Source organism: Ursus americanus, chromosome X (genome assembly GCF_024610735.1).
Source record: "Ursus americanus isolate L20-20 chromosome X, mUrsAme1.1.p, whole genome shotgun sequence".
Classification (NCBI taxonomy): Eukaryota; Metazoa; Chordata; class Mammalia; order Carnivora; family Ursidae; genus Ursus; species Ursus americanus.
This window is the reverse complement of record NC_142164.1, coordinates 80638720-80662865: the sequence shown is the minus strand read 5'-3', so window position 1 is coordinate 80662865 and position 24146 is coordinate 80638720. Positions and strand designations below refer to the sequence as shown.

General features: G+C 41.5%; 1 protein-coding gene and 1 pseudogene across 2 annotated transcripts in view; one reads left to right on the top strand and one right to left on the bottom strand.

Annotated features, from left to right (window-relative positions):
* SHROOM4 (shroom family member 4) overlaps positions 1 to 24146 on the bottom strand; it is a 250480-nt gene that overhangs the window by 44559 nt on the left and 181775 nt on the right. Inside the window, exon 1 of one of the 2 annotated variants that reach the window (XM_045805131.2) lies at positions 3615 to 5626. The exons of the other annotated variant lie outside the window; for it this stretch is intronic. The gene's annotated coding sequence lies outside the window, so the exon portion shown is untranslated. Of the gene's footprint in view, positions 1 to 3614; positions 5627 to 24146 lie in introns of those variants that run through there. 2 annotated transcript variants of the gene reach the window in all.
* Positions 10782 to 10881, top strand: LOC123797331 (U6 spliceosomal RNA; annotated as a pseudogene).

Below are 24146 nucleotides of genomic sequence, written 5' to 3'. Positions count from 1 at the left end.
AGTCATTTACTGTGGCAAGCTCCATACTAGACACTGAGGGTACAGAGTTGACTAGGATAAGCGGCCCTGTTTTGAAGAAGCTTGTTATCTAGTGTGATAAATCAGCTCTCTACCTCCCAGGAGCAGTGGTGGATAGACTTGAGCTGGATTCTATCCTAGCTGGGAATGCCCCTCACCCCAGCGGAAACACAGAAAATCCCAGCAGTGCACGGGTCTAGAGGCCCAAGGCCTAAAAAGGTAGTCCTGAGGAGAATGGCCTTGCTGGGGAAAAAAATGGTTTGAGTGGTAACATGCCAGACACGGACAAGGAGGTGTGAGAGGAAGGGCAAGGGAAGCTGCTTGTCAAAGTTCAGGAACCAGAGCCACAGGTCAGCAGCACTGGCTAGGATTTGTGGGGAAGAAAGCCAAGTGAGGCCCCCACTTTTAACTAGAGTGTTCTATTATGGGTTTCAGAGTGCCCAGCAGGGAGGCTCGAGACACAAGAAGACCTTGGTGGGGGAGGAGGTGGGGGACCTGTTCCAGCGTCTCACGCACAAAGCCATGGTGCTAGAAATCCTTCCAGCTACTCTCAGGTGGCAGTCACCCATTAGCAACTATGTATAAAGCAGCTCATGGAAGTACTATGTACTGCTACACACTATGAGCCATGCGTGTCTACTATGTCCTATGCTGCTAGGCACTGAGGAAAGATACAATGGAGAACAGGGTACCTCCCTTATTTGGGGCCCTTCTTCCATAACCAGGATTTCTTTTTTTATTATTATTATAATAATATTTTTTATTATATTATGTTAGTCACCATACAGTAAGTACATCCCTGGTTTTTGATGTAAAGTTCGATGATTCATTAGTTGCGTATAACACCCAGTGCACCATGCAATACGTGCCCTCCTTACTACCCATCACCAGCCTATCCCATTCCCCCACCCCCCTCCCCTCTGAAGACCTCAGTTTGTTTCTCAGAGTCCATAGTCTCTCATGCTTCATTCCCCCTCTGATTACCCCCCCTTCTTTATCCCTTTCTTCCCCTACCGATCTTCCTAGTTCTTCTGTTCCATAGATGAGAGAAATCATATGATAATTGTCTTTCTCTGCTTGACTTATTTCACTTAGCATTATCTCCTCCAGTGCCGTCCATGTTGCAGCAAATCATAACCAGGATTTCTGAAGTTCTTTTGAGTCCAGGGTTTACATTTGGGTGGTCAGCCTTGATACCACCTTCTCCCCAACCATCTAATCCCTCACTGAGTGCTACTGAGTCTTCTTTTATATCTTTCTGGTCTCTCTCTCTCTCTCCATTTTCATTTAGACTATTGCACATAATCACACTTTTCCTCCACAGAACTTTCCACCAACACCTTCTGTTCTAGTCCAGGCCCTTAACATTTCATATCCAAAATACTGTGTCAGTCTCCCAGCCAGGCTCCCCTTATTCCACCTCCAGTCATTGCTTTTATTTTTTTTTTTTGAGATTTTATTTATTTGAGAAGGAGAGAGAGCATGAGTAGGGGGGAGAGTGAGGGAGGGAGGCAAACTCCCCACTGAGCAGGGAGCCCAATGTGGGGCTCGATCTCAGGACCCAGGGATCATGACCTGAGCGAACGCAGATGCTTAACTGACTGAGCCACCCAGGCGCCCCTCCAGTCATTGCTTTTAGATCATACCATGTCAAACACCAATTGAATTGTGGCACTCACCTATTCAAGAATCTTCCCTGGCTCCGTATTTCTTACCCTGTTCTGCATCAAATATAAACTGGATCTGACTTTCAAAGCCGTCTATAAGATAGCTTTACCCACCCAGCCCAGTCTCCCATGGCTGTGCTCCAATCACGTCCTGCAACCAACTTTGTGCCTTTGCTGTTGGTTTTCCAGTAGAATTTGGCCCAGGCTCTGGAGGTGGAGCACATAAAATATCTAATACATGCGGTTGTAAAGAACAAATGAGATAATGCATGTCAGCTGCTTAGAAGAAAGTCTGGTAAGCCCTCAGCCAATTTTAATTATTGCTCTGTCCCCTTGGCTTGGAATCCCCCTCTCATTTTGTCAATCTGAATCCCACCTGTTCTTCAAGGTACTGCTCAAGTACCATATCCTCCTGGGTGCTTGTCCTTAGTAATCCAGTCCTTGCAATTTGGCCCATAATAATATAATGTTTTTATATTACTTATTGTCATTTCATCACACCAACTGTATCAGGCCAGTAAGTAAGGAGACAGACACGAGTAGATGGATCTTGGTTCATATTCTAACTCTACCACTTTGGATGTGTGACTCTACACATGTCACTTAACCCATCTGAGCTTCGATTTTCTTATCTGAAAAAGGGAACAATAATCCTTACTTGGCTGGGTTATTGTGAGGAATAAGGATAATATTCTCAAAGCATCTGAGACACAGACTGATGCATAACAAGTGGTCAATAAATAGTACATAGTCTGTAACAAGGGTTATCAGCTCAGACTTGACCTTCTCGATGGTTCAAGTGTACTCCCACTGGATTCGTCTACCCACTGTCAAGGTTCTGTTACATCACTCCCTTGTCACACTTTGAAACATAGCTTACAAAGGCCCCTACTCTCTAGGGTTTCTCCAGGAATAGGTAACAATCCCAAAGGAGACAGAAGCAAGGCAGTGGGGGCTTTGGGACCATGGGGAGAAAACCACAAACTGGGGAAAGAAAAACCCCAGCAGAGGAACTGCAGCTAGAGCTGGGGCCTTTTAGCCCTAGTTTGGGAAAGAAGAGGAAACTATCTATAGTGTCTGATACTTGGTCTAGTATTATTCCTAATTGGAGACAGTCTATAATTACTTTCCACTCCTAGCTGTGTGACCTTGGGCAAGTCACTTCCCTGAGTTGTAGATTCTTTATCTGTAAAATGAGGAAGATAACTATCCCTCACTCACAAGTTATAGCCTGGATTAAAAGCAATCGGGTGTGTGAAATCACTTGGCATAGTACCTGACATACCATGAACTCAAAAAAAAAAAAATAACAGCAGGGACCATTTATTGAATACTTAAGATGTGCCAGGCACTAAGCACTTTGTATCCATTAGTTGATTCTGTCCTCACTCCAACCTTATCAGTAAAAGCTATTATTATCCCCACTTTCCAGATGAGGAAACAGAGACACAGAAAGCTGAATCGCTTTGCCAATTTCAGAAAGCTGAAATTGCTTTGCCATGAGGATGAGGCTTAGAACCTCCAGTCCTTTCTAGGATGCCACATGACCCTTCCTCCCCAAAGAGGGACCTGTCTCAATGAGCTTGCATATCTGAGGCTTCTCCTTGCTATTTCCACAAGAAGCAGTCAGAAAAGGAAAGTCTTGGTGGTCCCAGAGTTTAAACCATACCCTCTTTAGGCAGTGGGGAAGAGGGATGAAGGGAAATAAGCAGAGAGGCAAGAAAATGCCAACCACCAACCATGCAGCTCCAGGCCTAGCCATGGAAGGAATGGCGCCAGTGGCCAGCCCTTTCTCCCAAGGCTGGCTCAGGTACCCAACCATTCATTACCCCAAAGTTACTTTCTTGGGGAGCAGAAAGAAAGGGATATTGGAGAAAGAAAGCAGAATGGGGGGGAGGGGTGGCAGCCACGACTACCAGCAGTACCTACCATGGAAGTTGCCCCTGGTGGGGAGATGGCTTCAGAGAAAGCTGGGTATCCAGCCAGCTCAGGTGCCCAACAACCCCTACAGCCAGCCCCCAGGGCTCCTTTCTGCAGGCTGGATCTTCTCTTAGCTGGGACCCATCTGCCTTCCTGTTAAGACCTCCTGAGATGAGGGGCCATCAGCCCCAGCTCCTGAGTGTGATCCAAGGAGCTCAGGCACAGTCAGGTCCCAGTTCCAAGAACAGAGAGGAGTAGCATTGAAGGCAACGTATGGCCATCAGCCGTTGGACCTAGATGTGGCCACAGCCGGAGGGACTGAAAGCCAGTGTCAGAGAGTGGGACGAGAGTGAAGACGCTGCTCCAGAAACCAGCCAGCACCCTGGTGGCAAAGGGAAGGATGAAAGGCAGTTCCAGCAGCATAAACAGCCCCCCTGTTCCCTACTCCAGCCTCCTCTGGGCCCTGGCCCACCCCCTTCCACAGCTCAGGGGCCAATAAGGAAGCTGGGCCCCCAGCCACTGCTAGAACTCAGGAAAGGAGCAAGGAAATGATGTTTGGGAAAGATAAAGTGAGTGTCTAAAAAGAATTTTTAAAAATACACGTAAGTGAGAGAGAAAAATACCCCAGACACATACACTTAAAAGAATTCCTGTGCTTCCTGAACTGAGCTGACCCCACCCAGCTATCTCCGTAGGTCCTCTGGGCCCCAGCAAAGGGAAGCCCGGATCGGCCAAGCCTAGTGGCCTCCAGGTCCAGAAGAGCAAGTGGGAAGGGCTACAGCTTATTTTACATAGCTGGGGGCAAGTGACCTAGAGATTTTCCAAGGGGAAGGTCTTGTTGAGACAGAAAGACTTACAAACCAGTCTCGGTCGTATTTTACAGGGTCTGCACTTCTTGTGGGCACCTGAGCAGATCCAAAGAAAACTTCATTTCACAGCAGAGACCCCAAGTCCAGAATAGTGGTGCTTGGAGTCAGCATCCCTGGCTCTGCCATGAATTTGCTGTGACCTCTGACAATTTACTCCCCCTCTCTGAGCTTCTGTTTCCTCTCTGCAAAATAAAACATTGGGCTCCACTGAAACAAACAACGCTTCCAGCTATAGCATGCTAGGATGTAAGAGTCCTGGGCCCCAGGCTGGGGCTTCAGATGATGTCCTCACTGACCTGTGCGATAGCCAGAAAGCAGAGCAGCCCCACATGAGTTTGTTGTATACCCCAATCCCCAAATTAGGCATCAGAGTTTAATTTCTCTCAGTGATTTAGAGTTGGGGGTTTCCCTTCATAATACTCTTGATCCCCATTCCAGTTTCCTTTGGCCCCTGGTCCTAATTCCAGCAATTTCTGGCTCAAGAGGGCTGACGTGAGCCCCCTCAGGACAAGAAGTATGCCCAGGCCATTCCTCTCTGGGGAAATCATGCCTGGAGGCCTCTTCCCCTGGCTTCCCTCTATACTGCCTTAGGGAAGTCTGGGTTGACTTTTGTCTATTCCCACAAAGGCAGGTGCCATCCAAAGGAGCCCATAGCCTCTCCTTTGGTAGTTAGTACTGTATAGGGAAAGGCTGGGGATTTTATGGGCATATCAATCTGGCTTGGAGTCTCAGCTGTACTGTTCACTCCTTGTTTGGCCTTGGGCATGTCACAGAGCTTCCATTTTCTCACCTGCAGGCATTCAATAAATGGTCCCTCCTGTTAATATTATCTTCTACCCCAAATAATAATGAGCAAAGTACTGTTAATAGCAAGAAAAATAACTTTTTCAATCCAAATGAAGATGAAAGGACTAGTTAAAAGAAGGTTCAAAACCAATGGTTACCAGAGGGGAGGTGGGTGGGGGATGGGTGAAATAGGAGATGGGGAGTAAGGAGTGCACTTGGGATGGGATGAGCACTGGGGGTTATATGGAAGTGTCGAATCACTATATTGTACACCTGCAACTAATATAACACTATATGTTAACTACACTGGAATTGAATACAAAATTTAATAAAAAGTTAAAAAAAATAATAAAAGAATGTTCAAAAGCCAAATCTAGTAATCTAGAGCAGAGCTTCTCAAACTTTAGTGGGCATACAAATAGCCTGGCCATCTTGTTAAAATGCAGATTCCGAGTCAGTAGGTCTAGAGCAGGCTCCAGATTTGACTTTCTAACAAGCTCTACAGTAATGGTGATGTTGCTGGGGTGATCACCAGTCTTTGACAATACACGATGCAGTACTATTAACAGTACATGAAAGGATAACCCCTGGCCCGAAAAAGCATCAGGATAAGCAGTTTCTTCTCGTGTCATTACTCGGCCTTCCCTAATCTTCTGGTCACCAAGTGCCTTCCTCCTTCCACTCAGCAACCCATCGCCCAACAGTGCTTCCCTGATGAGGCCTGCTGATCCCCACTTCCTAATAAAATGAAGAACAAAGAGTTTGATAGTAGTCTGGCCCTCTCAGTAGCCAGGTGAGGTTGAGGAAATTATGATGAAAGGTGCAATCATGTTCCTGGGATTGCTGAGGTAGGGGAGGCAGGGTGGGCTGATGAGTTGGGGAGTCACAGATGAGGTGATAGGATGGGCAGGTGGGCACAGACAGCATATACTTGAAAAATATGTAGGCAAAGGAAGATAAAAGAGGAACACAAGCAGTTTGGCCAATCTGGGATTTGGGAAAGAGGCTGGGGGAGGGGTGTAAAAGGGGCATCCTCTCCCTTAGCAGTGTTGAGTTCCAGATTATGTGACCAAGTATAACCTCTTATGTTTGGGGGAAGGTAAAGATGACTGCTTCTTTTTTTTTTTAAAAGATTTTACTTATTCATTTGTCAGAAAGAGAGAGAGGGAGAGAGAAAGGCAGAGGGAGAAGCAGGCTCCCTGCTGAGCAAGGAGTCGGATGCAGGACTCGATCCCTGGACCCTGAGATCATGACCTGAGCCGAAGGCAGACGCTTAACCGACTGAGCCACCCAGGCATACCAAGATGACTATTTCTTTTCCAAGCACTCAGAAAATAAGAACTGGGCATGGGTGCAAGAGGAGGATGGGCACATACGGGTGAAAGTGGCACATAAGCCAGAAGCTAGCTTCCAGAGGAGTCCTCCGGTCAAAACTTGTGAGAGATTAAGAGAGGGAGGCTGAAAAATTCAGGAATGAGTGCCTTAGTGGGCTGTCCCCCCAGTATCTTCTTCTTTTTTTTTTTTTAAAGATTTTTATTTATTTATTTGACAGAGATAGAGACAGCCAGCGAGAGAGGAAACACAAGCAGGGGTGTGGGAGAGGAAAAAGCAGGCTCATAGCGGAGGAGCCTGATGTGTGGCTCGATCCCATAACGCCGGGATCACGCCCTGAGCCGAAGGCAGACGCTTAACCACTGTGCCACCCAGGCCCCCCCCCCCAGTATCTTCTGACAGCATACCTGTCTCTGAGCCTGGCTCCCAGCAGACCTGTCAAGCAATACTTAGAGGCAAACAGAGAGAGAGAAACATGGCTCTGCCCCAATCCAGGGCAAGAAGGAAAATATGGCCTGTGTTGCTGGAGACTGTGTTTAATCCGAGGTCTGGGCCATAACCTACTGCAAGCTCTTCCCTCTTTTGAAAGTGTTTAGATAAGGAGAAGCACAAAAGAGTGTCCTTGATTAGCTCTGTTTACTTTCTACAGTTCTTCCAGCCTCCCCCTGAACAGCACATTCCACCTGCCCCACATGAAGGAGTCCAAGCTCATTCTGGCCCAAACAGCAGGAAGGGAAGCCTGCACACAGACCGGTGGACAGAACAATGCACGGCTTGTTTATCTGTCAAAATAGGGGAAAAGCAGCTTGATCACCATGGAGGAATACAGAGCTATGGAGGCCCACTCACACCCCACTGTTAGTGGGGGACCTTGCTTCCTGGTGACCCACAGACCTTTTCTTATTATAGACCAAACCAAGGGGGAACACATACACGTATGTGTGTGTGTGTGTAAGTGTGTGTGAATGTATGTGTAATTTTAAAGACTTCTACAACAGTGGCTTTCTCATCAGTCTGGGAGAGTTATAATTTGGGTCATCTGAAATGTGGGCATTTTATGTAAAAAGGGCTTTGGTATCCTTCTGCTACCCCACCTTCTGCACTTCCTCCAACCTCCCCTCACTTCTCTGAATTCTCAGGTCAAGTTCTTTCGTGTAAATCTGCTGGGTCTTCCTCTCCACCCTCCACCTAAAGGAAATCCAGGGTAGGGAATAAGAAAGGGAATGCTGTGGTAGAAAGAAAGACTCCCTCAAATGCTGTGGTGTGTGTCAGGGGGTGCCTTTTGGCTCTCCAAGTAGACAGTGATACCTCATTTGATTGGGGCCTTTATATTTGACCTTCTGTTTTCATGTATCCATTTTCACATTGGAATCTTTAAAACATGGGGACACCTCTTTTTCTTTTCTTTTTTTTTTCCCAAAGATTTTATTTATTTGAGAAAGAGACAGACGGAGACAGTGAGAGAGAGCACATGCAGGGAGGAGAAGGAGAAGCAGGCTCCCCACTGGGCAGGAAGCCCAACACGGGACTCAATTCCAGGACCCTGGGATCATGACCCGAGCCAAGGCAGACGCTTAACTGACCAAGCCACCCAGGTGCCCCAACACCTCTTTTTCTAACCAAGGTTGGAAAGAAGCAAACTGTGAATTATGCAGGAGAGCCTTGCAAATATTAGGGGCTAAAAAAGTGCTTAGTACTTTAGAAACATAGTACTTGGAATTCTCTTTCAGAGTGGGCTGGAGAGCATATTTTAGTTTTTCTAGGTATAGTCTAATAAGACATACCCATCATAGACTGCTTCTTGTCAGTGATTCCAAAGGCAAGGAGGCTGACTGCATATTTCACAGCTTTTAGAAGCAAGGGGAGCAAGTCAAGGATCTGAGTAATGAAAGAGAGTTTTTCTCACTTTCCTGTATATACAAAAGCTAAGAGTGCCCCACCAGAGGCCAGAGGGAGACTTCTGGAGAGCACACAGGGAAAATGACAACAGGTTCACAGAGCAACATCTTCTGAGTCAGCTTCTGCTGTGATGCCCAATTTCCTAAACTAACACCCAGAGTGATAAAGAAGGTGGAGGATGTTTGTCCTCCAGCTCTGGTTTCTATTAGTAATATTTGTCATATCCCATGGGAAGGAGGTTATGGGAATAATACAAGATTTCCTTTCTTCTCCCTTGAAGCCAAATATCTTCTTCCACTCAAACTCAGTATTAGAGATACTACTTTTCAGGGGGATGAGGGAACCCACAGAGGTTTCCCCCGAGTCAAGTCTCAAAGCCCTTAGAATTACTTCTGGTCACTCTTCAATTCATCTCCACTACTAAGGAGATGAGGCCTTAGGACGATAGCCAACAACAGTGAGTACCCCAGTAGAACCAAGAGCACCCAGTCACTCTGCTTTGAGCAAACATGACAATGAGGAAGGGCCAATGCTCAGTGGAGCTGGACCACAGTGGGCTAGGGGGACAGTAGTGGGAGATGAGGTTGTGAAAGTGCCAAGGCCAGATCGTGGCATTTTCAAAGGCCAAGGTAAGAAGCATACATTTAAGTCTCAGTGCAGTGGGAAGCTAATGGACATTGTTAACAGGAGATTACTATGATAGAAGTTTTATAAAGATCTCACCCGACCGATGGATTTAGGTAGGACAAGAGTAGAAGCCAGGGAACCAGTTAAAAAGGCTTTTGTAGGTAAGAGATGATGGTGGTTTGTTCTAGGGAGGAAGCAGTAGGGTAGAGAAAAGAAGCTTGATTAGAGATATCTCGAAGAGGTAGAGCTGACAGGACTTGTTGATGGATTGAATGCGGAGAGTGAGGGAAAAAGAAGAAGCCATGACATTTGGGTCATCTGGCATCTGTACCTTCTTAGCACAAAATTCATTCCCGAAACTGAGTCATTAGTAGCTCTAAAAAAAAAAATTTTGGCAGGCTTCACCATTCTTGTATTCAAGCATTGACGGAGCTTCTATCTACATTTAAGGTGAATGGAGAGGTACTCTGGGACTTGCCAAAATGAAGAAGATATAATCCCTGTGCTCAAAGAATTTATAATGTGATAGGGGATGAGTAGAAATACCTAAGCAACCACTAAACCCTAACCAGAATGTCATGTCATGAAGGAAATGCTGACAAAAGGAATGTTTAAAAAAGGAGAAAGCACAGCTGGTTAATCAAGGAAGACTTCACAGCGCCTCTGAGCTAAGTCTGGAAGACTCAGTTTAAACTGGAGGAGACTAGAGAAGTTGTGCCAGGTTTCGCATAAACAAGAGGGGGAAAAGCAGGAATATGCTGAATGAAGAACGTACGGTTTCTATAAGGCACACAGAAAGTAAAATTAAAATGATGTTAAGAATACGGAGGGCCGTAAGTGTCAGGATAAATCATTTACTTTATATAACCTAATAGGCAAGAGAGAGGCTTTGGAGGTTCCAGGATGGGAGAGCAACATGGTAAAAGCAGTGTGTTGGGGAGATTATTCTGGTAGCCACAAGTAGGATGAATTATGTGGGTAAATACTGAAGGCGCAGAGAAGTGAGCAGGCTGGCACCACAGATACGATAAAAGGTAGAACTAGAGCAGGACAGCAGGGATGGAGCAGAAGGGAAGGATGGGAGGGAGGACATGAGAGACAGAATCAACAAGGTTGGACTACTAATTAAATATGGGGGAGAGAACAGGGTTAACGTGGCCATGAAGCACATGGGAGAACAGCCATATAGCTCATCTAGATAGGGAAGTCAGAGCAGGAGCTGGCGTCAGGAGAAATGTTTGATTTTAGACAGGAGTTTGTTTTGTAGGCTGTCAAATTATGTAGATAGGCATGCCCAGAAAGCAGCTTAATGTTGAGGCTGCAGTGCTAGGAAGAGTGTAAGGCAGGCTATGGACATGCAGTCATTATCCCGAGAGGAGGCAGCTGATGCTGCGGCGGATATAACTACCCACAGTAAAGTGTGCGAAGAGGGTGGGTGACAAGTCTCCACAGAACAGCTAGAGTTCAGGTGGGAGAAAAAGAGAAGCTAATCAGAGAAACAAAACAGTAAAAGGCCATTTTCAATGATACTGGCTATATGTATTTTTAAACTAAGTGTCAGCAAAGTTGCGTTCTTACGCATTGCTGGGTGGGAAGGGATATGGGTACACATTTGCTGGAGGGAAATGTGCCATAGCAAGAGACATCCAAATGTTCCTACTGTGCTTGCTTCAGCCAACATATACTAAAATTGGAATGATATAGAGATTAGCATGGCCCCTGCAAAGGATGACATGCAAATTTATGAAGCACTCCATTTTTCTCCCCTGGCATTAGACAGTGTTATTGGTTGCGCAACCTGGTGACTACACTAAAAACTACTGAACTACACACTCAAAAGTACTGAATTTTATGGTATGTGAATTACATCTGTTTTAAAAAATGTTCCTACCCTTTGATCAGTTTTTCTACTCCTAGGATTCTATCCTAAGAGAGCAATTAGAGATGCACACAGTGATTTATGTACATGAAGTGTCATCTACTGCAGGGATATTTATAATGCTAAAACAGGAATATCCTAACTGTCCAACATTTAGGAAGAGTTAAGTGAAGTATTGTACATCTACATGAAGGAATAATAGTCTGCCATTAAAAACCATGTTTCTCAAGACTACTTAGTGATCCTGAAAAGGCTCACGATATAATGGTAAGCAAAAGAAAAAGCATACAAACCTATATGCAGTACCAGCCCAATGCAAAAAATATATATGCATGTACCTAAATATACACATACAATCATATATATATTAAAAGCCTGAATACAATACACTAATATCTTACCAGTCAGTATTTATCTCTATATGGTGGCATTAAGGGTCACTCTTAATACTTTTTACACCTTTAAAAAATTTCAAAGCTTTCTACACTACACATGCATTATTGTTGAATGAGAAAAGGTTTTTTAAAGGAAAAAGACACCATTCTACATGGACATATCATTTGCCCTGACAATTGTCCGATACAACTGTCTGATACACTTAAGTTAGGAATATGCAATTATACTTGTAATTCCACGTAACTCTTTCAAACATCTTGCTTTTGCCCTCAGTAAATCACCCTAGAACCCACCAACTAGCAAAATGCTTCCCCAACAAATGCTTTGCTGCTTGGTAGTGTATTCCTTTGTTTATTCTACTACTAAAAAAACCCAAAAAACAAAAAACAAACAACAACAACAAAACCCCCAAAAAAACCAAAAAAAAAAAAAACCCTCCATCTGATAGTTTTTTACCCCAATATTAACACTGGGAGCTGTTCTTTGCTGTGAGAGGTGGCTAAGGCTGGAAGAATAAAGAGCAAGTTGGAGGGAGACCAGGCAAAGGAAAAGAGGGGTCAAATCAAAGTCAGCATCAACGCTGTGCCCAGTGGGTTGAAAAAAAATTACTACTCAAGGCCTTCTTGGCTATAGTTTCTTCCCAGGCACCTGATGAACTTGGTGGGACAAAATCACATGGAAAGGGGACAAGGCACAGGAAAATCTGGTGGGGTTGTGTGGCAGCAAGAACCATTTGTGAAGCCATCTAATTGCTAATACTTGTATACAGTTCACAAAGAACTTTCATAGACACATTCCATATAATCCTTACAACCACCTTATAAACTCCACTTCAGGAAAGATGAAACTCAGGCTCAGAGGTGAAATAAATCACACAAGGCTTGAACCCAAGTTCTTCACTTCCAAATTCCTGTGCTTTTTCCCTAAACAGTGGTTCTCAAAAGTTTCTTCTATAGATCAGCATCAGCATCACTGAGAATTCGTTTAGAAATGAAATTCAAAAACTAGTGATGTACTGTATAGTGACTAACATAACATAATAATAATGAAAAAGAAATGAAATGAAATTTCTGGGGCCCTGCTGCAGACCTTCTGGATCAGAAACTCTGGGAGTGGGACCCAGCAATCTGAATTTTTAAAAAGATTTTATTTATTTATTTATTTGACAGAGAGAGAGAGAGAGCCAGCGAGAGAGGGAACACAAGCAGGGAGAGTGGGAGAGGAAGAAGCAGTCTCCCAGCGGAGCAGGGAGCCTGATGTGGGGCTCAATCCCAGGACCCTGGGATCACACCCTGAGCTGAAGGCAGACGCTTAACAACTGAGCCACCCAGGTGCCCTCAGCAATCTGAATTTTAACAAGCACGCCAAGTGATTCTGCTGCACACCCAAGTTTGAGAGGCATCACTCTAAAGAATGCTACCATGCATTTAAAAACAGATTTTCAAATGGCTTCTTTAAAATACTTGACTTATGTGAGGTCTTGTCTTCCAAGGCAGGCTGGGAGCCTCTCTTCAACTGTCAGTGGCTGTGTACATAATCAAGGGGGCTGCCTGAATACAATTTGGGCTCCAGGGGCAGGTGGGAACATACTACTTCATGGTGAGGAAGGTCCCAGAACCAAGAGGGCAATTCCCTGCTCACATCTTCCCTGTTTGGAGGAGATATGAACTGGTGAGCAGCTGCCATATATCTACCTCCCCTTCTGAAGTTTCTCTCCAGAAAGGCTTTCACATGGTTCCACAATGTCCTGCATGAGCCCCTGGGAAATTTCCTGATCTGATGTATTTACATTTACAAACCTCTCGTTGCTCAAACTTTTCATTTCTAGGGTTTTCATTTTGTTGTTTTTTTTTTTTAGAGGTTCTTCAAACAACAATTTAGAAAAAAATGCAGCAATTGAAACAAAATTGTTTTCCTTCTGGGGAACACAAACTCCCCTACTCATGCCTCCCCAACCCACTCCCTACCCAGTTTCCTCACTGCAGGTAACTGCTCTCTCTCTCTCTTTCTCATGCATGCACGCACTCCTGCACTCAATCATACACATTCCTTCCCCTTGGGATAGAGAATAAACAAATCAGTCTTTTTTTTTAAAAATTGGACTTGACTTAAATTGGATTTCAAATTTTGTCAAGGTAATGTTTTTAAAATCGAAACAAAACTCATACATAAATATAGATTTAATTTGAAAATACTAAAGCTAAAAGACAGAATGACAGAATGAAAATTATAAAGTATTCAAAATTCTAGCAGTGAACAGAATTTGTTCATTGCTTTGTCCCCAGCATCTTGAATAGTGATTGCTTGGCTCTCAATAATTGAATGAATGAATGAATGAATGAATGAATGAATGAATGAATTCAATACTAGTACCTATGTAGAGAAGAAAATACATTTTTTGTATTTTTGTATTTCCCTTTCTACATAGATACCAGCATTGAAATATGTTGGGAGTCCACACGCTGGGAGTCCATATGGGTTAGGAGTCCACAAGGAGTATGAATGCACAGCATTCAGGCAAGAGGGCTTAGGCTCTGGATACATGTCCTGTGGAACATGAGAGACGACAGAACTTTAGGGTATCCTGACCTGTCCAGAACAGAATACATATAACATCTACTATCCTGCAGGCAAAAAATCTACATAAAGGAGGTCATGCTTGAGGTCTGACCTTAAAGGAAAGGTAGGGATTGACCCAGATGAAAGGTACTCCTGTAGAAGGAATACCATGTGAAAATCATGGATATGGGAGGAAAAAATGGTGTCCTGAGAGTAGGATGTGAGAGGACGGGTGGTGAGAGGTAAGGCTAGAGAAGCAGGCTGGGCCAGAATATGCAATAACTAAGTCGCCATGTTAATGAATTTGGACTTTCCCACACGTACTGGGGAGCCAGTGCAAGATTTTAAGTATGACAGTGGCAGAACCAGATTTGCATTTTGAAAAGATGTATCTGTTGGCATTTTGTAGGGAGAAAAGAGGCAGGTGGACCACTTAGGAAATACATGTTACAGTTCAAGTGATCTCTGATTCATGGAAAGGGTGGAGAGGTATATTTGAGAATTGTCTTTTCTGGGAGGTAGGACCGATAAATCTTGGTGACTGATTGGGCAGACGTGAGGAGTAAAGAAGAGAAGGGAGTCCAGAATGTCTGCCAGATTTCTCACTTCAGTAAATGATTCAGCCTGCCACCAATACCAGCAGAAGAGTAGGGAGGGAAATCAATTAAAAAATGAGTCCCCCACGCTCCTGGGGAAACCACTGTTAACATTTTTTTGTTTATCCCTGGGTAGCAGTATAGTATAGTATAGTATTAACAGCCTAAGCTCTGGAACCAGATTGTCTGGATCTGAATCTATCACTGCCAGCTGTATGGCCTTGGGCTAGTTATTGAACATCTCTGCCTCACTTAACATCATCTGTAAAATGGGAATTATAAAAATAGAACACCAAAAAAGCACACTAGAATACTGTTCAGAAACTTGATGTTTCTGTTTAACAATATATCTTGGAGATAATTTCATATCTGCGTGTCCTTTTTCACAAATTTTTAACAACTGGATAATATTGCACCATGCGAATTTTGTTCAGTTTATTTCACCTTTATCTAATTAATGAATACTGAGGTTGTTTCTTTTTTTTTTTTTGCTATTACAAATAATGCTGCAGTGAATATCTCTGTAATCTTCACACACACAGATGATTATACCTATTAGATAAAGTGGAATTGTGGTCCACGGAATATGCAAATGTTTGTGATAACGTCTCCTGAAATCCAAAGAGGTTATGCTAATTTGCACTTCCACCAACAGTGTATTACAGTAATGCTTTTCAAACTTTAATGTGCAAACAAATCACCTGGGGATCTCATTAAAATGCAGATTCTGATTTAGTAGATTTCGGTTGGGACTGCATTTCTAACAAGCTCTGGGTTGATACTGCTGGTCCAAGGATTTCATTTCGAGTAGCAAGGTATATAGCAAGGTGTAAGAGTGCGTTTCTCCGCATGCTTGCCAAAAAAATAACGCATACTGAATGCTCTGATTTTTGCCATTCCGGTAGGTGAAGGTTGTATCTTAAGGTAAGAGTTCTTGCTTAAATAAATCTATATTCCTTTAATTATGAGTGTTGGTGAGCATCTTTTCATATATTTTTATAGACCAACTTTCTTTTTCTCTGGACTGCCTGTTTAGGTCCCTTTTTCTCTTTTATATTGATTTGTTAGTATTTTCCTTAGTGATTCTCAATCTCAAGAGCTCTTTATATATAAAGGAAACAAGCTCCCATATCAGATGCAAAACCTTCTTCCCAGTTTTTTGTCTTTAGATTTTGTTTATGCATTTTTGTTCTGCTGTACTTTTTAACTTTGGTGCAGCCGAATTTAACAATTCTCTCCTTGATGGCTTCCTTTGTGTCTTGTTTAGAAAGACCTTTAATATTTCAAGATAAAATCATATATTAAAAATCATATACTAAACTATGTCTTTGGATCAATTTCTAGACCTAATTATGGTCCATTGATCTGGCACATGAATATGTGCCAGCTTTAATTAAACTGCTTTAATTACTGTAGTTTTATAATATGTTTCAAAAGGGCTGGCCCCTTTCTCCCTTATTACTTTTCTTTTTCAGACCTTTCCTGACTAATCGTATAGATTTGTATTTCCATATGTACCTTAGAATCACCTTGGGCATGCTAGATTATGTGTCTGGGAGACAGCTTGGTGGAGAAGTGCATCTCAAAGTTCAATACTCAGACCGGCAGCACCAGCACTACCTGAGAACTCCGTGGGTCCTGACTGGATCAGAAACTGTGAGGAGGAGGGCGCCAATATGTTTTTCAACCTGGAGGATACTAACACACCTTGGAACTATACAGAGAGGTGTGTTGTGGTAGTGGAAGACGCCAGACTGCAGTGGGGAAATGGGAGGGAGGAAAGGGAGACAATGAATGTAAGAATACTTTTCAAGAGCCTAAGGAGCTGGGCTGTGAAGGGAAAGAAAATGGTTGTTAGAGGAAGATGAAGGACAAGGGTAGATGATGTTTTTAGGAGGAAGTGACTACCTAAAGATACTTATGTGTAATTGAGACTAGTTTATTTTTTCTTTAAGATTTTATTTATTTGACAGAGAGAGAGAGAGCACAAGCAGGGGGAGTGGCAGGCAGAGGGAGAAGCAGGCTCTGTGCTGAGCAAGGAGCCTGATGTGGGGCTCCATCCCAGGACCCCAGGATCATGACCTGAGCCAAAGGCAGACGCTTAACCGACTGAGCCACCCAGGCACCCCTTGAGACTAGTTTAGATTGGAAATAGTAGTCTATGGGTCTAGAACAATCTTTGGTCCTGATCTTTCACCTAAGCACCACACCAGTTCTACCTATGCTCTACAACTGCCAGTTGAATCTCTATGTATCTTATCAATTACCTCAAACTGAAGAGAAAACCAAAGAAAAGACAAACAAATACTGACATCAAGCCTAACTCTTCCTACTTTAGCTTTTAAAAAATTTTAGTTGTTTGCTTTACATCTTTAAAAGTCTGACTGGCTCAAACCTTGTAACCACCATTTACTTCTCCTCTTCTATTTAGCCTGTGTACTGAATAAGTCACCAAGTCCTGGCTTTGAAATATCTCCCCTATTAAGTCTTCCAGTCTATTCCTACTGTCACTACTCTACATAAGCAATAACATCACATGGCTACCCTACATCCAGTCCAACCCACACCAATTTCCCACCAACACCAATTTCATTCTTACTTAGCTCCCTACTGCCTACTGGGTAAAGTTTGCTTTTCTGGACTTTCTACAGATTATTTAAATTTTCCTCTTACTGATTCCCTACATAAATCTTAAGTTGGATGGTCTTCCTTAATAGTTTCCAAACCTATGTTTCTTTCCATCCTCTCTTTATGGCTTCCCACATATCATTTAGGAATTCAGCCAACCTCCCCCTCTTTTTTTTTTTGCAAGCTTCTTGTGATGTTCTTCTTCCAATTTTCATAATCACTTTCTGCCAATATCACTCATTTTGACAATCATATATTTCCTTGCTCAAGCATTTCACCTATATATGTTTCATCTCCCTCCACTAGAGTTCAGAACTAGAGCATACTTCTGCTATGATCGCCACCACGTTATTTAACATATTGCTATGTACATGCTAAGCACTCACACTCAAAAATATTTATTAAATCAATGACATTGTATCATAGGAACTTGTTATTTAAAGAGATATTTGGTGAATTAATGTTTAGAAAATACCTATTTCCTTTTAATTTTCAAATGCCATATTGAAAACAGTACACATTCACTGGCAATATACCTCATATCAGGTACTGTTCTAGGCATTCTCTCATGAAGTACCTATTTAATCTTTACCAGATCCCTGTCAGGTGGGAATTATAGTCCTGAATCACCCGTAAGGACAAGACTATGAGATGATTAGAGGCTTACCTAGTATTTCCACTATTTCCACTGAGTGCTCAGAGTGTATACTTAAAACCCTCAAGTCCATTGCTCTATTCCTCATAACAGATTCCTTTCTTTCCATTTTTATTTTTTAAACGGGGTCCCATGGTTCTTAGTTGAATTATAAACATTATTCTTCTAGAGTCTTGGTGTAAGAAAAATTCTAATTAACAAAATAGGTAAATAATGAGTATATCTCAAGTTTAGTGTCTAATTACAGTTACTATGAGTACTATGAGAGAAAGTACCATTGTGTCCCCAAAGTAAATCTGTGCCATAATGCAAAGGGGGATAAGATGCAGCAGGGTGCTGTATTAACATTCATAATTATGCATCTTATGTTCCAAAAATGAATTGTTGTTTGATAGCAAGGGAAAATGACAATCATAAGAATTACGGCAAAAGCACATAAGGTTAATCAACATATAATTGACTCTCAAATATGCACATTTTAGATGTTTTCTTTTATTGGTGTTTATGATTTATTATTTAGAAACACTGTAAACTAATCTACCAGAATATATTTCCCTATTAAAGATGCCTGAAATGAAAACACGCACACATAAAGTGAATTAATTTTTTATGACACATAGTAGATATATCACTTAAGGGAGATTTTGTTCCACAAATGCAATAACCTACACATAATGAGGTGTCGACTTCTTCAGTGATACTTAGTCTAAAGCACACACATATACACACACAAATGCACACTTTGGGGGCAATTTAAACCTATTGGGAAAAAAGGACTAGATTAATTTAAACTCTTTTTTCGTATCTTCTAATGCATGCTTTATTAAACATAGCACACCCCCAAAAAAACAGGAGGAATGCAGAATACAAATGACAACATTTTCCCAGTGGCTGAGACTGACCCAGCTTCAGGTCAGAAAAGAAGATACCTTCACCCACCAGATGGCTATTGGATGTCTTAATGTAAGAAGCCAAAAACCATCAGTTCAGTTGCACAGACCCACACCCAGAACTTTAACTCTAACCCTATCTAAGAGCTAATTAACTCAGTTTATTATTCCATTGAGACTAGCAAGCATCCCAGGTCAAGGCAAAGCTAAAGCCCGGGTGACTGAGAAAGACCCAATTATCCTCTTAGACCAATTTACACTTGATTTTGCTCTGGGCTTTACTAGGATGCAAGGTTACAAGTAAGGATAATACAGGGTGAGGCAAGGAAGAAAACATGCATGGCCTAAAGATTTTTAAAGTCATATAAGGATTTCTTGAAGGTCTCAATTGAAATATTTAATTTAAAGCCTCTGAGGATATTACTGAGACAGAAGCAAAGTAGGTAGGTAGGCAGGAACCAACTGATGTGTTTAGAGAGCAAACTATATACAGTCAGACAGATCTGGTTATAAGATAGTAGATGTGCCAATTACCTCATTTCTTTGTACCTCAATCTCTTCATCTGTAATACGGGTATATATTCATCCCAATACCTCATAAGAGAGCTGTCATGATTAAATGACATGATGTACTTGAGAGCTGCTGGCACTGCATCTGACCCATAGTAAGCGCTGGGATAGAGGGACAGAACTGACATTTACAGAGTGTCTATTACATCTGAAAGGAATCATGGTTTTGACTGAACCTCTTTAAACTTAGGTAGGAAGGCACCTTAGTGGATCCTTTTCACCTTACTCCAAATTCTTAGGGACAACTCAGTTTGTCCCTTAATGGTATTAACATTTTCAAACCAACTATTGGGTAGAGGACAGATAACAGCACTATCTCAGTAAACTATGAAACTATGATAGTCCCAGTGACTGGAATTCAACAAAACTCAGCAATGTTGAAATGGTGAAAATAGATGGGTTCTGGAGTCACACACACAGACTGGATTTGAGTGCCAGCTCTGACATTTATTAGCTATTTGGCTTTAAACAACTGACACGTCCATTCTGAGCAATTGGGAAGGGAGAAGAAATTCTTTTTACTATGGCATGAGAAGGACTTTTAGCAATTCTTCCTCTTTTGGGGGATTCATCATCATAGTGATCCTGAATCACATTTTAGAGATCAGCCATACTCCCCACTCATCCTTAAACTCTCCTTTATTAAACACCATGCTTCTCCCAAGAAGTACAGAGTAGCAAAGAATCACACACACACACACACACACACACACACACACACACATACACACACACACACACACACACACTACAGAGAGAAAGAAAGAATGAGAGGTAGAGAGGGGGAGGGAGAGAGAAGGAAGATGGGGGACGAGGAGGAGGAGGAAGGATATCATAAGAGAAAAATTTCCTAATCTCATACAAAATATTTGCACCAAAACTAGTTTTTAATTTTTATTCAAAATGTTCCATTCTGTTGGAAGAGCCATGGGTACTTTAAGAAATATATTCCTGAAGTGCAAAGAGGGACAACTTCAGGTAAGTAACTTTTACTGTGTGTAAATTTAAGTCAAACAAATTTTATGACTGGGAGAAAGAGAAGGGCAGGTGATGTTCTGCTCTTTCCCTTAGGGAGAAAACCTGAACTGTATAACTTTTCAAAGACTATTCAAAGGCATACATTAACTTTATACTTAACAAAATTGAAGGATATTCTGCACCCTCATTACAGGGGGGAAAAAGGAAGAATATATCTTTGCATTCGGAGCCAGAGACATAATCATTTTTAGCTGAACAAGGATGCTAGAATGGCCAACCAATGCTTTCCCTTTGATTAGTTGGAAAGCAATCAATGCACTCTTGCTAGATTGGAGCTTTCACTCAAAATAGAAACTGGCCTGAAGTCCAGAAATCTGGCAGTTCAGAGACAAATACCCAGAAGGGATCTTGACACTTGCACTAAGATCCAGGTTTGGCATACTCATCAGGACTTAAGCTTAAGACTAGGTCTTGAAGAAGCTGTTAAGTAACAAGAACTGGTAAAACATACTGATCATTTTTAGGATTCATACATTTCTTTTCTTTCATCAGCTAAAAGAAACACCTTTGGTGCCTAAGGTTTGCTTAGTTTAGCTGTTTTTAATAAAGACATTAGATTTTTAAGAAGACTATTTTAGGGAGGTGCAGTTTTAGGTTTACAGTAAAATTAAGAGGAAAGTACAGTGATTTCCCATATATCCCCTGTCCCCATACATGCATAACCTCCCCCATTATATACATCTCCCACCAGAGAGTACCTTATTTACAACTGATGAACTTACATGGATACATCATAATCAACCAAAGTCCACAGTTTATATTAGAGTTCACTCTTGGTATTGTACTTCTACAGGTTTGGACAAATGTGTAATGGCATGTATCCACCATCAGAGTATCATACAGAATAGTTTCTCTACCCTAAAAATCCTCTGTGCTCTACCTTTTTATCCCTCCCTCCTTCATCCCTAAGGCCTGGCAAACATTGATCTTTTTACTGTCTCCATAGTTTTGCCTTTCCCATAATTTCATATAATTGGAATCATAGAACATGTAGACTTTTCAGATCAGCTTCTTTCATTTAGTAATATGCGATAAGGTTCATGGCTTGATGGCTCATTTCTATTTAACGCTGAATAATATTCCATTGTCTGGATGTACCATGGTTTATTTATCCATTTACATACTGAAGAACATCTTGGTTGCTTCCAAGTTTCGGAAAATATAAATAAAGCTGCTATAAACACTCATGTGCATGTTTTTGTATGGACACAAGTTTTCAAGTCCTTTGGGTAAATACCAAGTAGTGCAATTGCTGGATCATATAGTAAGAGTATATTTAGTTTTGTAAGAAACTGCCAAACTGTCTTACAAGTGGCTGTACCATTTTGCATTCCCACCAGCAATGAATGAGTTCCTGTTGCTCCACATCCTTGCCAGCATTTGGTATTGTCAGTGTTTCAGATTTTGCCTGTTCTAGTAAGTGTGTAGTTATATCTCATTGTTGTTTTGATTTGCTTTTCCCTGATGACCTATGACATGAAGCATCTTTTCATATGCTTATTTGCCATCTGTATATCTTTGGTGAGTTGTTTGTTCAGGTCTTTGGCCCATTTTTTAATCAGGGTTTTTTTTTTTTATTGTTGTGCTTTAAGAATTCTTTGTATATATATTTTTAAATTCTTTATTTAAATTCAATTTAGTTAACATATACTGTATTATTAGTTCCAGGGGTAGAATTTGGTGATTCATCGGTTGCATATAATACCCAGTATATTTTGAATCACAGTCCTTTATCAGACATATCTTTTGGAAATGTTTTCCTCTAGTCTGTTGCTTGTCTTCTCATGGTCTTGACAATGTCTTTCACAGAACAGAAATTTTTAATTTTAATGAAGTCCAGCTTATCAATAATTTCTTTCACGGATCATGCCTTTGGTGCTGTATCTAAAAGGTCATCACCATACCCAAGGTCACCTAAGTTTACTCCTATGTTATCTTCTAGGAGTTATATAGTTTTACATTTAGGTCTGTGATCCATTTTGAGTTAATTTTTATGAAAGTGTAAGGTCTATAAGGTCTGTGTCTAGATTCATTTTTTGCAAGACATTTTATTTTTAGGAAAGACATTCATTCAAGTTAAACATTTATTTAATTTTGAATTTATTAAATATATGAGGAGGTAAGGCTTATAAATCTCAAGAAGAGGGATTATAACATAACTGAGACCTATGCTTCTGTGGAAATGAAGCAGATAAACTTTTCCCTATTCGTCCCACTAAGTACAACTAAAAACCTTGGATATTACGTGTAAAACAAGCATAAGAAGACTCTCATATGGTTTCCTTAAATACCACTCATTAGGAGAAAATATTTGCAAAACACGTGTATGACAAAGGACTAGTATCTAGAATACAAAGAAAATTTAAAACTTAAGAGTGAAAAACAAACAACCCAATTAGAAGAGTCTTAATGTATTGAAGAAGACTTCTATTACATTAAGAAGGAAGACTTGCTAGGGATACAGTGATAAGTTCCTTTTTTTTTTCCCCTTACATATCCCAGGTTTGGAGCTGAGAAGCAACAACCTGAAAATGCTAATGGGGACAGACAAAATAAGTCCCAACAGAAGCTTGCTCTCCCTATCCTGAGAACCAGGAAAGGGGTGACCTAGAAAGATAGAAAAATTTTAGACAATAACTGCTTTACTTCAGCCAAACACCACAGAAGAACTGTGCCCCATCTCCACTCATGTCAACAAAGGCCTAGGGGAGAGCCTAGACTTCCACCCTGGCCAGGCTATAATGAGGTCTTTTCTGACATCACCATGGCCAAGATGACAGCAGAAAAGGCTGAATATGGAGACAAGACTTTCATCTATGCTGGGTGGTAACAAGACCTCCCCTACTAACAATGTCAATAGAGACTATATGGGGAGCATGGTCATGTATCCCAACCTCATGGTAATAAAGAACTACTCCCTCTCCATAGTGAGGTGGTGTCAGAAGAAGCCTATGGAGAGTCAGAACTTTCACCACTGCCCAGCAGTAAGGAGGCCACAGTGGGTACAGCAAGGAGGCACCCTACCTCTCCCAGCAAGGGAAGTATCAGTGGGGATTGAGCAGGACAAACGAGCCTCCCTCCTCAGATATTAATAAATGCCAAATACGGAACCTGGACCTCTACCTCCATGTGGTATTACTAAGGCAGAAACCTCTTTCCCCTGACAAAGTGGTGTTGGAGGAAGCTAGAAAATAGAAAATTTAAATATGATTCTAAGTTTCATAACATAATACTCAAATTTTCTATATTTCAATTGAAAATGACTTGTCATACTAAGAACAAGGATGATCTCAAACTATAAGAAAAAAGATGATCAATGGAGACCAATATCAAGATGACAGGAATGTTAGACTCATATGACAAAGGAGCCATCCTAAAAAACATTTCAATGAGCAACTACAGACATACACGAAACACATGAAAAAAATACAAATTCCAAGCAAAGAAATAGCAAGCCTTGACAAAGAAATAGAAGATATAAAGGAGAATCAAATGGAATTTTAGAACTTAAAAATACAATATAAAAAAACCCTAAATGAATAATCTTAACATCAAAATGGAAGGAACACAAGAATTGGTGAACTTAAAGACAGAACAATAAAAATTACCCAGTAAGAAATACAAAAGAAACTAGACTGAAAAAAATGCAGAGAAACCCAGAGACCTGTGGGACTATAATGAAAGTTCTAACATTAATGGCACTGGTATCCCAGAAGGAGAGAGGAAAGCAGGACTAAAAAAATGTCCTTGAACAAATAATGCCTGAAAACTCCCCATATATGGCAAAAGATATAAACCTCCAAATTCAAAAAGGTAA